Genomic DNA, 17,464 nt, shown 5'->3' with positions numbered 1-17,464 from the left:
CCCCACTTTCCTCAGTGTGCCCACTCGAGACCCCATCTCCCTAGTGGGCACGGGGCCCACACGCCAGGTAAGTAGCAAACCTTCTCCCGCCCGGGGCCCAATCTCAGAGACGGCCCTCACTGCCCTGGCCCCCAGGGCCGCCCAGGCCCTCCTCTCCCAGCCGCGACTTCTCCTTTTGCCTTAGGCCTCTTGACATCCTGATCTCTCCTGCAATAACAAGGAAGGGAGATTCCACAGTAGACGTCCCTAGCTGTGCGCCCTCTCTTTCTCTCTTTCTCTGTTGAGATCCTGTTTGGGAGTTCTCTCCCTTGTTGTTCGTAGTATCTAGGATGTTAGCGCTCAGAAGGGACCGTAGGTATGTAGCCCAGCCCGTCGTCCTCAGCAGCAGCAGCAGCCTGACCCAGAGCACGACTGGCCCGAGGCCAGGATCTGCTTCTGCTGCCGTTGCTGCGTCTGTCAGTCGGGCTGGGACCCTTTGCCCCTTAGGAGAGGTGTTGGTCACAGATGTTTACCTCAGTTTATGTCACTGTTGAAGAAACAAAAAAATAATAGCAAAAAATGAACATCGTAGACATGGAGACTTAGAAGACAAAAAAAAAAAAAAACACAAAAAAAAGTCCCTTTCTCGATTCTTCTGTGAAGGTACAATGTGTAGGTGTGTGCACACATATGCACATCTCTCCCGCCCTGGGGCGGACTGGGTCTGCTCTGACCTCTGTCCAAGCTCCTCTGTTTCCACACTGCACCCTGTCCTTCGGTGCTTCCCAGAAGCCCCTCTGAGCTGGCCTGTGGGGTGTGGGGAGCCCCCTGGATGGGAGGTGGGGTCACAGGTCACCTAGAGGGTCTCCCACCAGGCCCACTGGAGAACCCCAAGGCCGGCAGCATCCAGGCCAGGGGCAGGCTCCTGGGTGACCCCCAGCCCCAGAGCCCTGGACTCGTCTTGCCCCCTCCCCCACGTGTTTGTAAATACCCTGGCATCCTTTGGCCCTGAGAAGGTTTTTAAATGTGTTATCTACTTCTCTTTATCATGACAATTGCTATAAAATAAACATTTAGAAAAATGATCCCCGGTGACTGTGTTGTCTTGGCTGTGGGGTGGGAGGGGCGCACAGAGTCCTGGAAACTGAAGCTTTACTGTTGCTTGAAAGGACATCTGAGCCCGGCGTGGTGATGCATGCCTATAATCCCAGGACTCGGGAGGCTGAGACAGGAGGATCCCAGGCTTGTGGCCAGCCTCAGCAACTTAATGAGAAACTGTTCCAAAATGGGCTAGAATAGGGCTGAGCGGAGACTCGAGGGCAGGGGGTTGTATAGAGTTGCATAGAGTTGCAAGATTCAACGTTCAGTCAAAGAAATATTTACTAATTCCCTACTCCGTTGGCCCTTCGAGCTCTTCACAGTACGGCAGGCAGAGTGAATATCACCTATCACAAGATCTGTCACCCTGTTCAGATCCCTCCAAATCAACACCAGCATCCTTAGAGCAGTCTCCAAGGTCCCACGTGGTCTGGCCTGTTACCGTCCAGCCTCATCCTGACTCCTGTCTTGGTAGGCCTGGACAGTCACGCGCACGGCTTGCCTGCGGGCTTTCCCCTCACTCACTCGGGCACCCCCACGTCTCCCAGGCCGCCGCCTCCACCCTTCCTCAACCACCCAAGGATCTCAGCCTGGAACAGCAGGGCCCGACTGCTTCGTCTACACTGAGCCCCCGACACCACCGCAAGGCCATGTGTTTATCATCCCTGTCTCCCACTGGAACATAAACTTCTTAAGAACCAAGACGGATTTGGCAAGCTGCTACTCCCACCGCCTCCTCCATGTCCATAGAGGGCCTGGCATATGGCAGGCACTCCACGATTTGCCAAATTAATGAATGAATACCCCGCACTGTTTTAGGTGCAGAGAATCCAGCAATAGACGAGCCTGACAATCCCTACCTTGTCCCCGGAAGCTTACTTCCAAAAGAGGAAAACAGATGTTAAATAGGTTACATAATTATTTATGAAATGGAGGAGGGGAAAGAAAAAGAAAAGAAAGAAGAGAAAAACACCCCACCCTTAGCAGACTGGTGGAACAGGGGGAGAAGCCAAGAATTTGATCTAGTCTGTATTAAGGAAACCCACTGAGATGGCACACACCTGTGATCCTACTTCTTGGGAGTCTGAGATGCGTAGATCCCAGATTTGAAGCCAGCGAGCGCTTGGCAACTTACAGACTATTTCAAAACAAAAATAAAATAAAATACAAAGAGCTAGAAGCTAGCGGTGGTGGTGCATGCCTGTAAGCCCAATACTTGGGAAGCTGAGACAGGAGGATTGCAGGTTCAAGGCCAGCCTCAGCAACTTAGGGGTAGAGATGTAGCTTGGACGAAGAATGCGCCTGTATTCAATACTTATTACCAAAATGCATGCATGCATACATACATACATTAAAAGAGCTGGAGGTATAGCTTAGTGGTAAAAACACCCCTGGGTTCAATCCCCAGTACCATAAAAAGAAAAAAGACTGTCATTTCAAAATGTCTACCACTTTTCTGCAGTCGCAAGGGCTGACATTTGAGGCAATAGTCCTGTTACTTGAATAGATTGGAGGGTGAAGAGGAAATTTACAAATGCAAACAGCATAGCCAGTTCCCCAGCCTGATGTACAAATTATCACCTCTTTAGAGGATCCGATGTGTCAGGGAATGGCAGGGCTTACCGCTAGGGGGCCTCGGTTTCCTGCTGCTGGGGCTTCTGTCTGGATCGGCGTCCGAGCGTGCTCCGGGGGAGGAAACGCCCCGCTGTGCTAATCCTTCATTAGAAGGGTCTCTGTCCCCGCACTGCAGGAGAACCAGGCCATCCCCGCAGCCCCTCGGGAGTGCTTCCCCCCCCCCCCCGGCACTGGGGATGAATCCCAGGGGCATTGTACCTGTGAGCTACACCCCCAGCCCTATTTTTTAGTCTCTTTAGTTTTTAAACAGGGTCTTACTGACTTGCAAAAGGCCTCGCCAAGTAGCGGAGGCTGTCCAAGAACCGCGATCCTCCGGTCTCCGCCTCCAGAATGCTGGAATTACAAGCGTGCTCCGCCACGCCCAGCCCCCTCTGGACTTACTTTACCCTTGAGCATGGTAAATTTCCTCTTGAGGGAGCTTAGTGTCTTTTGTTCAGTCCATAGTCTTCAGTCTTCAGTTCATCAGAAAGTTCCAATAACATTAAATTTCGAAAGGAAAGGGGAAGCCAGGCATGGTGGTGCACATCTGTAATCTCAGTACTTGGGAGGCTGAGACAGGAGGATGGCAGGTTCAAGGTCAGCCTCAGCAATTTAGCAAGGACTTCAGCAACTTAGTGAGACCCTGTTTCAAAATTAAATAAATAGAGCCGGGCGTGGTGGCGCACGCTTGTAATCCCCGCGCTTGGGAGGCAGAGACAGGAGGATCGCGCAGGTTCGAAGCCAGCCGCGCGCGCTGGCTTAGGAGACCCTGTTTCCAAATAAAAATGTAAAAATAGGTCTGGGAGTGTAGCCCGGAGGTAGAAGGGCTTCCAGGAACCCCAGTACCACCAGAAAAAAAAAAATTAAATAAATAGATAAATAAATAAGCCGCCGGACATGTTGGTGCACACTTGTAATTCCAGAATTTGGGAGTCTGAGACAGGAGGATCGTGGTTCGAGGACAGCCTCAGCTACCTAGTGAGCCCCTTTGCAACTCAGTGAGACCCTGTTTCAAAATAAAGAATAAAAAGTTGGGCTGGGGGCGTAGCTCAGAAGTAGAATGCCCTTGGGTTCCATCCTAAGTACCGTAAAATAAATAAATATAAAAAAATAAAACAGGCTAGGTACTACCAAACTTAGGAGGCAGTGTGCCTCACCTTGTGAGTCCTCAGATCATGCAGAAGCTTGACTTTTAAGTCATTTGATTTCAGTGTTAAAGGAAAATGGGATAGCCAGGCATTGTGGTCACACTTGTAATCCCAGGACTTGGAAGTCTGAGACAGGAGGACCTCAGGTTTGCAGCCAGCCTCAGCAATTTAGTGAGACCCCATTTCAAAATAAAAAATAGGGTTAGGGTTATATCTCAGAGGTATAACACCCTGATTTCAATCCCCACTAACACACACACACACACACACACACACACACACACACACACACGAAAATGGGTGATTGCAGGAGACAGGATTTGGGGTTATAGCTCAGTATGATTATGGTAGGGACCATAAAATGCTAAAAAATAATATAAGATATACTGATCATGTGCTAATTTTACCTATTCAGCATTTAAAATGCTTTTAAAGCCAGGGGTGGTGGCTTGCACCTATAATCCCAGTTTTTGGGAGGCTGAAACAGGAGGATCACAGGTTCAGGTATAGCCTCAGCAACATAGACTTACAGCAATCTAGTGAGATCCTGTTTCCAAATAAAATAAATAAATAAAAATGGGTGGAGGTGTAGCTCAGAGGTAGAATGCCCCTGGGTGCAATCCCTAGTACCATCAAAATAAAACGCATTTTAAAATGCACGAGAAGCTGGACATGGTGGCGCACACTTGTAATCCCAGCATTTGGGAGGCTGAGACAGGAGGGACGTGGTTCGCGCACAGCCTCAGCTACTACTTAGGGAGGCCCTTTGCAACTCAGTGAGACCCTGTTTCAAAATAAAGAGTTTAAAACAAATAGGGCTAGGGGTGTCACTTGAAGGTAGAACGTGCTGGGTTCCATTCTCAGTACTGCAAAAAACAAACAAAAATGCACAAGAGAGCTGGGTGTGGTGGCACAGGCTTATAATCCCAGTACTTGGGAGGCTGAGACAGGAGGATCACAGGTTCAAAGTCAGCTACTGCAATTTAGCGAGGCTCTCAGCAACCTAGTGAGACCCTGTTTCCAAATAAAAAATAAAATCAAGCTGAGGGTGTAGCATGGAGGTAGAGTGCCTCTGGGTTCCATCCCTAGTGCCAGAAATAAATAAATAAATAAATAAATAAATAAATAAATAGCCAGAAGCCGAGCGTGGTGGCGCACGCTTGTAATCCCTGCACTTGGGAGGCTGAGACAGGAGGATTGCACGGGTTCGAAGCCAGCCTCAGCTGGCTTAAGAGACCCTGTTTCCAAATAAAATACAAAATAGGTCTGGGAGTGTAGCCCGGAGGTAGAAGGCCCCTGGGTTCCATCCCCAGTACCACCAATAAATAAATAAATAGTCGTGTGTGGTGGCTCACGCTTGTAATCCCAGCATTTGGGAGGCTGAGACAGAAGTATCATGGTTCGTGGACAACCTCAACTATTCAGTGAGGCCCTTTGCAACTCAGTGAGACCCTGTTTAAAAATAAAGAATAAGCCGGGCATGGTGGCTCACGCTTGTAATCCCAGCATTTGGGAGGCTGAGACAGGAGGATTGTGCAGGTTCAAAGCCAGCCTCAGCTACATAGTGAGGCCCTTTGCAACTCAGTGAGACCCTGTTTCAAAATAAAGAATAAAAAATAGGGCTGGGGGTGTCGCTCACAGGTAGAATGTCTCTGGGTTCCATCTCCAGTACTGCAAAAAAAAATAAATAAAAATAAAAATAAATAAAAAATAGGGCTTGGGGTATATCTTGGAGGTAGAATGTCCTTGGGTTCCACCCCCAGTACCAATAAACAAACAAACAAACAAACAAATAAATAAATAAATAAATAAATAAATATGCACAGGAGGTATAGGATGTGAAGGGTCACGTGTTTGTTCCTGGATCCTGCATCCCTGGCAGAATTCAGAGATGCTCTCTTTGCCAACAGCAGCCCTGACATCCTGCAACCACGCGGTCTCAGAGGTTCCCAGGTATCTCATCTCAGGTCTCTCTAGTTTTCTCTGCCTTCATCTTCTTCTTCTCTGACCTCCTACTCCTGGTCTATTTAACCTAAATTCCTATCCCACTGTTGACAAGTGGCCTGGGAAGACCGAAGTGACTTCCTTCCGTTACCATGGAGATGCAGTGCTGGTACCCAGCCTGAGATGGCCAAGGGGGAAGGAGAGGGCTTCTCCTAAGCAACTCTCCTGTTGTTCCTCTCACACTCTGACCTCCCAGAACCCAGCCACAAAGGTGAGGGGCTGTTTTACAAGCTTCCCTAGCCTGAGCATGAAAATGAAGCACCCGTCCGGTTAAAAGTACGGAGCACCATCCCCAGAGTTCTGACTGAAGGTCCCGGGTGAGGCCTGTGGAGTTGCCTTTCTTTCTTTTCTCTCTCTGTCGTGTGTGTGTGTGTGTGTGTGTGTGTGTGTGTGTGTGTGTGTGTGTGTTACTGGGTATTCTACCTCTGAGCTACATGCCTAGCTCTATTTTTTTATTCTATATTTTGAAACAGGATCTTACTAAGTTGCAGAGGGCCTCACTAAGTAGCTGAGGCTGTCTGCAAACCTGTGATCCTCCTGTCTCAGCCTCCCAAGCGCTGGGATTACAAGTGTGCACCACCAGGCCCGGCTCACTTCGGAGATTAGATAGGTCGGGTCCTATCCATGTTGATAGGTCGGGTCCCTCCCTTCCCCATGGGACCCCAAGGGGATGGGGGGGGGACCTGGAAGCCAGAGTGGAGATGTCACGAGACTCCAGGTATCGCGAGACTACAGACATGGCGAGACTACAGACATCGCGAGAGGACCGGCTAGCCCCACCCATAAATACCATCAGCTACATAAATACCATCAGTTCTTCTCTGACCACATGACTCTGCCAACCCACTGTGACTGCTGGCTGACCCTGCTGCTTGGTCATCTGTCCCTTCCCCCACAGACCTCGCCGAAGGCGCCGGTTGATTAGGCTGATTAAAGCTGCTTTTAATAACTTGACTGGGGTTTTTCTCCTTTGTACCCTCCAACTCCCCAGCTCAATATCAATGTTACACATGTGACTTCGGGGTTGAGTGTCATGATAGCCACAATTAACGTTTTAGTTAGTGTTTCCATAAAATATGCAGTGCACACAGACAAAAAAAAATGACAAAATGGTAATTATGGAGTCTCAATGGTGGCTGTCCCATCCTTTCAACTCTTCTACATTCAAGCATTTTTTTATTTTTTAATTTATTTTGGTGGTACTGGGGTTCCTGGAAGCCCTTCTGCCTCTGGGCTACACTCCCAGACCTATTTTATATTTTTGAAACAGGGTCTCTTATGCCAGCGCGGCTGGCTTCGAACCTGCGCCATCCTCCTGTCTCCGCCTCCCAAGCGCGGGGATTTCAAGCGTATGCCACCATGCTCGGCTACATTCAAGCATATTAAAAATGAAGAGCAGGGAGACCAGCGGGAACGGGGCCAGCGCGGCTGCCGCAGAATTGCCTGATGGCCGCCATGGTAGGAGGCCACCCCCATGTCCTCACGCCCCATGGACGCTGGGCTCTCCTGAGTGCATGACGCAGCCCTTAAAGGTGTTGGGTAAAGTGTGACATGATCACATTTTTTTTTAAAACGCATAGCTTTTTAAAAAAATCTTTTTTCCTTTTGAAGCTTGGCAAAATGGATGGCATAGAAAGTGGTTCATCGCCAAGCACTAAAGAGCTGCTAATGTCTGCACCAGCAAAGGGTAATTATCAAATTATAAGCCACAAGTGGCTTCTTGTGTGGCTAGCTGATTGTCTAAATGAGCCCGGATTCTTTGGTTCCCAAAAGCTTTGTGAAAATAAAAACTCACAATCATTTACAAATAATAATCATAATAGAGAATCCGAGGCACAGCCCAGATAGATCCGGTTCTTAGCACTGGGAACCTGATCAAAGATCCTGGGGTGAATTTTTCTCAAAGTAGGTGAGCAAGGAAGACCCAGGCCAAAGAACCCCACCCCCACCCCGGCAGGGCTTCAGGGCCTTTTGCCCTTTTTTTGCTTTTTCACTTCATTGACTTCATATGTTAATTGACTTCAGAAATCATCAATGGTCAATATTCATTGTAAAGAATCAAAGGCAAGGCAGGGTGGTGGCTCACACCCGTAATCACAGTACTTGGGAGACTGAGACAGGAGGATCAAAGGTTCGAGGACAGCCTCTGCAACTTAGATCATGCTTCAGAAGAAAAGATAAAATAGGGTTGGGGGTGTGACTCAGAGGCAGAAAGCCCTTGGGTTCAATTCTCATTACCACAAAAAAAGAAATAAAGAGAGACATAAGAAACTCTGCACATGGGCTTGTAATCTCAGTACTTGGGAGGCTGAGACAGGAGGATCACAGGTTTGAGGCCAGCCTCAGCTACTCCATGAGGCCCTCTTCAACTTAGTGAGACCCTGCTTCAAAATAAAGAATAAAACATAGGGCTGGGGATGTAGCTTAGAGGTAGAGTGCCTTGGGGTTCCATCCCCAGTACTGCAAAAAGAAAAAAAAAAATAGTGCTGAGCTGGGCATGATGGCACATACCTGTAATCTCAGTACTTGAGAGGCAAGAGGAGGAGCGCAGGTTCAAGACCACTGTGAGGAACTTAGTGAGACCCTATTTTAAAAAGAAAACAAGTGCCGGGCGTGGTGGCGCACGCTTGTAATCCCCGTGCTTGGGAGGCGGAGACAGGAGGATGGCGCAGGTTCGAAGCCAGCCGCGCTGGCGTAAGAGACCCTGTTTCAAAAATATAAAATAGGTTTGGGAGTGTAGCCCGGAGGTAGAAGGGCTTCCAGGAACCCCAGTACCACCAAAAAAAAAAAAAAAAAGAAAGAAAGAAAGAAAACAAAACTCGACTGGACCTCAGTTTTAGCTCAGAGGTGGAATACTCTTGGATTCAATCTCCAGTAAAACACACACACGCATTTTACTTAGAATATTCTGTGTACTTATTACTAATTCAATTCCAAACTCTCCACCAGTTGTTTGAACCATTTCTCAAGATGTTCAGTTGGATCAGTGGCTTACAAATGTTATATTCTTGGAAAAAACCTCCGCTGAAGCCCCATGCCATTTCAGGATGGTTTTTATCATTTGGATTCGCTTTTTCATGAACTGCTTTTTTTTTCTCTCTCTTCCAGTTTCTTTTGGGTGATTTGTCTTATTGTTGGCAACTTATAAGGATGGTGTCTTCAGCACAGGTGTGCACCTGCCGTATTTGCAAATACAGATTGTTCTTTAACTTTGCTTACGGTATTTTCCCATAATTTTGTCGTGTGTGTGTGTGTGTGTGTGTGTGTGTGTGTGTGTGTGTGTGTGTGTGATACTAAAATGGGGCTATACTTCAGCTCTATTTTAGTTTGTATTTTGAAACAGGGTCTCACTAAGCTGCCGAGGGCCTAAATTGTTGAAGATGTCCTAGAACCCGTGACCCTCCTGTCTCAGCCTCCCACATACTAGGATTCCAGGCATGCCCCACCGTGACCGACATTTTTTCCTTCAATATTAACATAGTCAACTTCATCGAAAATATTTTTTTTAGAAAACCTGGTTATGAATAGCTGGGTGTGGTGGCGCACACTTGTAATCCCAGCATTCGGGGAGCTGAGACTGGAGGATCGAGGTTCGCGGACAACCTCAGCTACTTAGTGAGGCCCTCTGCGACTTAGTAAGACCCTGTTTCAAAATAAAAAATAAGCCGGGCGTGGTGGCACAGGCTTGTAATCCCAGCGTTCAGGAGGCTGAGACAGGAGGATCGCGGTTCGCAAACAGCCTCAGCTACTTAGTGAGGCCCTCTGCAACTCAGTGAGATCCGGTTTCAAAATAAAGAATAAAGCCGGCGTGGTGGCGCACGCTTGTAATCCCCGCGCTTGGGAGGCAGAGACAGGAGGATTGCGCAGGTTCGAAGCTAGCCGCATGCGCTGGCTTAGGAGACCCTGTTTCCAAATAAAAATGTAAAAATAGGTCTGGGAGTGTAGCCCGGAGATAGAAGGGCTTCCAGGAACCCCAGTACCACCAAAAAAAAAAAAAAAAAAAAGAATAAAAAATAGGGCAGGGGTGTAGCTCGGAGGTAGAATGCTCCTGGGTTCCATCCCCAAACCCACACACACACAAAAAAGAATAAAAATTAGGGCTGGGGGTGTAGCTTGGAGCTCCTGGGTTCCATCCCCAGACCTGAAAAGAAAAAAGAAAAAAACTTGGGCATGGTGACACACGCTCATAATCCCAGCATGAACCCAGATCCTCCTGTCTCAGCCTCCCAAGTACTGGGATTACCATGGGCTCACCACACCCGGCTTCCTACGGTTTTTTTTTTTTTCCTAAGACTTTTATTAAACCCTTAATTCATCTATGATTTACTTTTGTATACATTGTGAGATATTGATCAACTTTATTTCTTTGCTATATCACCCCAGCACACACACACACACACACACACACACACACACACACACACACATTCAGTCACATGGTCCTGGGGATCAGACCCAGGGCCGTGCACAGGCTAGGGAAGTCCTTACCTCGCCAGCCCCATCCTGGTTTATTTCTTCTCTCAAATGGATAGCCAGTTGTGCTAGTGCTATTACTAAACACACGCCCGCCTCTGGCCCATTTGAAGCTCCACTTTGGTTGTGAGTTAAAGGTTCATAGATACTAAGATACATTTCTGAGCTTTCTGTCTGGTTCCCTTGGTTGCAGATGTTTGACCTTTGACCTTTTCTTTTTCAGTACTGTGCGTTGAATCTAGGGGCACTCTACGCATGCGCTGTGCCCTCAGTTGTGGTGGTTGTTTTAAGTTCTTTTTGTGTGTGTGTGTGTGTGTGTGTGTGTGGTACTGGGGGTGGAACCCAGAGGCTTTCTACCTCCGGGCTATACTCCCAGACCTATTTTATACTTAATTTGGAAACAGGGTCTCACTAAGCTGCTGAGAGCCTCACTACGTAGCTGAGGCTGGCTTCGAACCTGCGTGATCCTCCTGTCTCAGCCTCCCAAGCTCTGGGATTACAGGTGTGTGCCACCATGCCAGGATGACTGGCTTTATTTTTATTTATTTATTTACTTTTGTGGGACCAGGGATGGAACCCAGGGCATTCTACCTCCGAGTTACACCCCCAGTCCTATTATTTTGTCTTTTTATTTTTATTTTTTATTTTTTGTGGTACTGGGGGTGGAACCCAGGGACTTTTCTACCTCTGGAATATACTCCCAGACCTGTTGTATCCAATTTTATATTTTATTTGGAAACAGGGTCTCACTAAGTTGCTGAGAGCCTCACTAAATACTGAGGTTGACTTTGAATCTGTGCAATCTTCCTGTCTCAGCCTCTCAAACACTGAGATTACAAGCGTGTGCCACGACACCTGGCTTTATTTATTTATTTATTTATTTATTTATTTTTGCAGGTCTGGGCATGGAACGCAGGGGCATTTGACCTCTGAGCTACACCCCTGCCCTATTTTTTATTCTTTATTTTGAAACAGGGTCTCACTGAGTTGCAGGAGGGCCTCACTAAGTAGCTGAGGCTGTCTGCAAACCGCAATCCTCCGGTCTCAGCCTCCCGAATGCTGGAATTACAAGCGTGCACTACCATGCCCAGCTTTTTAAAAAAATTTTTAAACAAGGTCTTCTCACTGAGTTCTCAAGGGCCTCACTAAGTAGCTGAGGCTGCCCACAGACCACGAACCTCCCAAACACCAGGATTACAAGCATGAGCCACCACGCCCAGGCTGACTGGCTTTATTTATTTATTTATTTATTTTTGGTACAACTGGAGGTGGAACCCAGGGACTTTCTACCTCCAGGCTATACTCCCAGACCTACTTTTTATACTTTGGAAACAGGGTCTCACTAAGTTGCTGAGGGCCTCACTAAGTAGCTGAGGCTGGCTTCGAACCAGTGCGATCCTCCTGTCTCAGCCTCCCAAGTGCGGGGATTACAAGCGCGCGCCCGGCTAATTCACTTATTCATTTGTCTGTGGTGCTGGGGAGGGAACCCAGGGCCTCACACCTGCTAAGCAAAGGCAGTATCAGCTCTACCCCGGCCTTCTGATGCGCTAAGGCTTTCGGTTTTCTGCTGCTGGCCTCTTTGACTTTCAACACAATTTCCCTTCGTAGAAACCCCGCACTTCTGCCAGGCGTGGTGGCTTAAGAGACCCTGTTTCCAAATTTAAAAAATATAAAAAATAGGTATCTGGGAGTGTAGCTCAGAGGTGGAAGGGTTTCCAGGAACCCTAGTACCACCAAAAGAAAAGAAAGAAAGAAAGAAAGAAAGAAAGAAAGAAAGAAAGAAAGAAAGAAAGAAAGAAAGAAAGAAAGAAAGAAAGAAACCCTGCACTTGCCTTGTTAAATGTACTCCCCAATAACATGAAAGTGAATGAAATATTTTCCTTTATCCACTTCCAGCAAACAATTTCTAACAATATGAAGTTATCTTTTTCATTTCAGTAGTGCATATTACTGTTTTTCTATTCTGGCATATTTAATGGAAACTTCAAAACACTGTTTCACTTGATTTTACTGGAAATAGTATTTGTATTTAGAATGATGTTGCCATTAGGTTTTGGCAAAGAACCTTTATGGTATTTAAGTAGGTTAATTTTATTCCCTTTTGAAGTTTTTTTTTGTTGTTGTTTTTGTTTTTTTTTTTTAAGAAAACCCAAACTCAGCATTTGGGAGGCTGAGAAAGGGGGATTGCAGTTCTCAGACAGCCTCAGTCACTTAGTGAGGCCCTTTGCAACTCAGTGAGGCCTTGTTTCAAAATAAAGAATAAAAATATAGGGCTGGGGGTGTAGCTCAAAGGTAGAATGCCCCTGGGTTCCATCCCCAGTACCATAAAAAAAAAAAAGAAAGAAAACCCTGTTATGTTCTCCAATCGATTTCTCAACAGCAACTGATATTATATTGTTATTATCTTTTTTAGTTATTTATTTTTGCGGGTCTGGGGATGGAACCCAGGGGCATTCGACCTCCGAGCTACACTCCCTGCCCTATTTTTTATTCTTTTTTTTTTTTTTTTTTTGCGGGTCTGGGGATGGAACCCAGGGGCATTCAACCTCCAAGCTACACCCCCTGCCCTATTTTTTATTCTTTATTATGAGACAGGGTCTCACTAAGTTGCAGAGGGCCTCACTAAGTAGCTGTGGCTGTCCACGAACCGTGATCCTCCAGTCTCAGCCTCCCGAATGCTGGGATTACAAGCGTGCGCCACCATGCCCGGCTTATTCTTTATTTTGAAACAGAGTCTCACTAAGTTGTGGAGGGCCTCACTAAGTAGCTGAGGCTGTCTGTGAACCGCGATCCTCCAGTTTCAGCCTCCCAAATGCTGGGATTACAAGCGTGCGCCACCACGCCCGGCTATTGTTATCTTCTAATGTGAATATATTTATGTTGATCAGTTACTAGGCCAGTCCTGAAATAAACTTAATTTGCTCCAGATATGTTATTCTTTTGATGGATATTTTTTTGGGAGGTTGGTACTGGAGGCTGAACCCAGGAGCATTCTACCTCTGACCTATACCACTAGCCTTATTTATTTATTTATATTTATTTTTGCATTACTGGAGATGGAACCCAGGGCATTCAATACCTCCAAGCTATATCCCCAGCCCTACTTTCTAGTTTGTTATTTTTGTTTTTTTGCATATTTTTTGGTACTGGGGGTAGAACCTCCAGGATACCTCCAGGATACACCTCCAGCCCTTATTTTGTAATTTGTTTGGGAACAGGGTCTCATTAAGTTGCTGAGAGCCTCACTAAGTAGCTGAGGCTGGCTTCGAACCTTTGCAATCCTCTTGTCTCAGCCTCCCAAGTGCTGGGATCACAAGCGTGCGCCACCATGCCTGACTTAGTCTTTTATTTTTGAAACAGGATCTCACTGAGTTGTGAAGGGCCTCGCTAAGTAGCTGAGGCTGTCCTTGCACCGCGATCCTCGGTCTCCATGCGGGCTATTATTTTATTTTAAGGCAAGGTCTCACTAAGTTTCCCAGGCTGGCCTCAAACTTTTGATCCTTCCATCTCAGTCTCCCAAGTCACTGGCATTATAGGTGTGTGCCATGGTACCCAGCTGTATATCAGATTTTTACATTAAAGTCATGCACCCTTCATAAAATAAACTGAGTTTCCATCTTTTCCTATGGCCTTATAATAGAAATAACATGGGAATTGCCTTTATTTTTATCATTTTATCTGAAAGCACATAAATTCATCTTTGAAACCATCAGGACCTGGTGCTTTTAGTGTGTGTGTGTGTGTGTGTGTGTGTGTGTGTGTGTGTGTGTGTTTCACAGGGGACTGAACCTCTGAGCTATACCCACAGCCCTATTTTATTTTTTTATTTTGAAACAAGAGTCTGGATATGTTGTGGAGGGCCTTACCAAGTTGCTGAGGCTGGTCATGAACCTGTAATCCTCTTTCCCAGACTCCCAAGTACTGTGATTACAGGCATATGCACCACCACACCTGGCTTACAAATAATTTTATACGTAAAAAAATGTATGTAAACCGGGCATGGTGGCGCACGCTTGTAATCCCAGCATTTGGGAGGCCGAAACTGGAGGATCGCGGTTCACAGACAGCCTCAGCTACTTAGTGAGACCATTTGCAACTCAGTGGGACCCTGTTTCAAAATAAAAAAATAAAAAATAGGGCTGGGGGTGGAGCTCAGAGGTAGAATGCCCCTGGGTTCCATCCCCAGTACCGCAAAAAAAAAAAAAAAAAAAAAAAAGTATGTAGCCAAAAAGTTAGGAGACACAGAATGAAGACCCAAGAGCCGCTCTAACTGACTTGCCTAGGTCCCCGAGGCTCAAGGTCGGGCAGGGCGACACCACCCTCTGCCTGCGGGCTGGGTCCTCCTCACTGCTGGTCAAGTGGGAGGCTGTGAGAACCTGTGGTGTGATAACTGACTCTCCTTGGTTCTTTTCTTTGCAATAAAAAAACGTGACTGCATTTAAATGGCTGCCATTTTGGTGACCAAGGGAAGCTGTGTGGGCCCCAGGGAGACCCTCTGGGGGCCGGAGGACGGATGAGAGGTTTTTTTTTTGTTTTGTTTTTTTTTTGGAAACAAGGTCTCACTAAGTTGCTGAGAGCCTCACTAAGTAGCTGAGGCTGGCTTTGAACCCGTGCGATCCTCCTGTCTCCGCCTCCCAAGCGCGGGGATTACAAGTGTGCGCCACCACGCCCGCCCGGCCGGATGAGAGTTTAAAGCCCAGCTCTGACCCCAGCATGACCCTGGGCAACGTGGGTACCAGCAGGGAGCTGCTTTTGCAGGTTGTGAAATAGGTTTGTGTGAGCTTGAAATAAGCTAAAGGCTGCAGAAGGAATGATCCATAAATGTGTTTCTTCCCTGTCCCCTTCCTCCTCCCTCCTCCAATGGAAAAGAGCTGCACCTTTGTGTGTGTGTGGTACTGGGGATGGAACCCAGGGACATTCTACCTCCAAGCTACACCCAGCCCTATTTTTTATTCTTTATTTTGAAACAGGGTCTCACTGAGTTGCAGAGGGCCTCACTAAGTAGCTGAGGCTGTCGGCAAACCGCGATCCTCCGGTCTCAGCCTCCCGAATGCTGGGGTTAAAAGCGTGCACCACCACGCCCAGCTTGTTGCACACTGTTAAGTGGGCAAAGGGAGCTGCAGGGTGTTGAGGTGGGGAGGCTGCCGAATCCAATAAAGCACAAGAAAATAGTTTTAGTCCTGGGATCTAGATTTGCCTGGGGTGTGGATATGTGTGTGTGGTTTTAGCCTGATATTATAGCTAGGAGTTTGGTAGCCCATGCCTGTAATCCCAGCACATGGGAGGCCGAGGCTGGAGGATCCCAGGTTGAAAGCCAGTCTCAGCAATTTTTATTTATTTATTTATTTATTTATTTATTTATTTATTTATTTTGGTGGTACTGGGGTTCCTGGAAGCCCTTCTACCTCCGGGCTACACTCCAAGACCTATTTTATACTTTTTTAAATTTGAAAACAGGGTCTCTTAAGCCAGCAAGGCTGGCTTCGAACCTACGGAATCCTCCTGTCTCAGCCTCCCAAACTCGGGGATTACAAGCATGCGCCACCACGCCCGGCTATTTATTTATTTTGCGGTACTGGGGATGGAACCCAGGGAGCACTTGACCTCTGAGCCACACCCCCTGCCCTATTTTTATTCTTTATTTTGAAATAGGGTCTCACTGAGTTGCAGAGGGCCTCACTAAGTAGCTGAGGCTGTCCGCGAACCGTGATCCTCCTGTCTCAGCCTCCCAAATGCTGGGATTACAAGCATGCGCCACCACGCCCCGCTCCTATTTTTTATTCTTTATTTTGAAACAGGTTCTCATGAGCAGCAGAGGGCCTTATTAAGTAGCTGAGGCTGGCCACGAACTGCAGTCCTCCAGTCTCAGCCTCCCGAATGCTGGGATTACAAGCATGCGCCACCATGCCTGGCTTTGGCACACACTTGTAATCCCAGTACTTGGGAGGCTGAGACAGGAAGATCTTAGGTTCTTGGCCAGCCTCGGCTACTTAGGGAGACCCTCTGCAACTCAGTGAGACCCTGTTTCAAAATAAAAGAATAAAATAGGACTGAGAAGCCAGTCATGGTGGCACACGCTTGTGATCTCAGCTTGTGGGAGGCTGAGACCGGAGGATCGCGGTTCGCGGGCAGCCTCAGCTACTTAGTGAGGCCCTCCGCAACTCAGTGAGACCATTTCAAAATAAAGAATAAAGCCGGGCATGGTGGCGCACACATGTAATCCCAGCATTCGGGAGGCTGAGACCAGAGGATCATGGTTCACGGACAGCCTCAGCTACTTAGTGAGGCCCTCCGCAACTCAGTGAGACCCGGTTTCAAAATAAAGAATAAAAAATAGGGAAGGGGGTGTAGCTCAGAGGTCAGATGCCCCTGGGTTCCATCCCCAGACCCGCAAAAATAAAATAAAATAAAATAAAATAGGACTGGGGATGTAGCTCAGCAGTAGAAAGTGCCGAGGTTCAATTCTCAGTTCAGAGAAGGAGGAGGAGGAGGAAGAGGAAAAGGAAAAGAAAAAAAAAATGGGGAAATTAAAGCGGAGAGGGAAAGTTACTTGGCCAAGATCACACAGGTGAGAAATAATGGTGCTGGAATCCTACCCAAGTCTTCCTGTTTCCAGGACACCAGCCTCAGAGTGTCCCCTGCCTCCAGGATCTGGGGGACCCTACCAGCCCCCCATGGCCCGCGGCACCAGTGGCTTTGGGGAGGGATGTGCCCCCCCACCCGTGTCCCAGCACCTTTCATACCTGCCCCCGCATGAGTCACCCGCCAGCACCAGAGTGAAAGAACCCACCTCCTGGGGGAGGCCTCCCCGGTGCTTTTTGGGTTCCTGTCTTAGTCACTACAGCTCCTGGTTCCCACCCCTCCCCCGCTGCGGGCGGGAGCTGCGGCACCTGCTGCTCAGGCCGCAAGTGTGTGCAGCGGGGCACGGGGCTGGCGAGGAGGGGCTGAGGGCCGATCCTGCAGCAGCAGGGTGGCTGGGGGCACACCAGCTCCCCTCGCCTCAAAAGGAAGCCGAGGACCTGCTAAATGAACACTGCCTCGACGCCATGTCAGGGGCCCTGTTCCAGGTTCCCGTATCTGGGCGACATCCTGTCCTCCTGAAGCCCAGGAGCTCTCTGTGGTAGAGACAGGGCCAAAGAGGCTCTGAG

Source organism: Muscardinus avellanarius, assembly GCF_963383645.1.
Source record: "Muscardinus avellanarius genome assembly, chromosome: 10".
Taxonomy (NCBI): Eukaryota; Metazoa; Chordata; class Mammalia; order Rodentia; family Gliridae; genus Muscardinus; species Muscardinus avellanarius.
Note: the sequence above shows the minus strand (reverse complement) of the source record.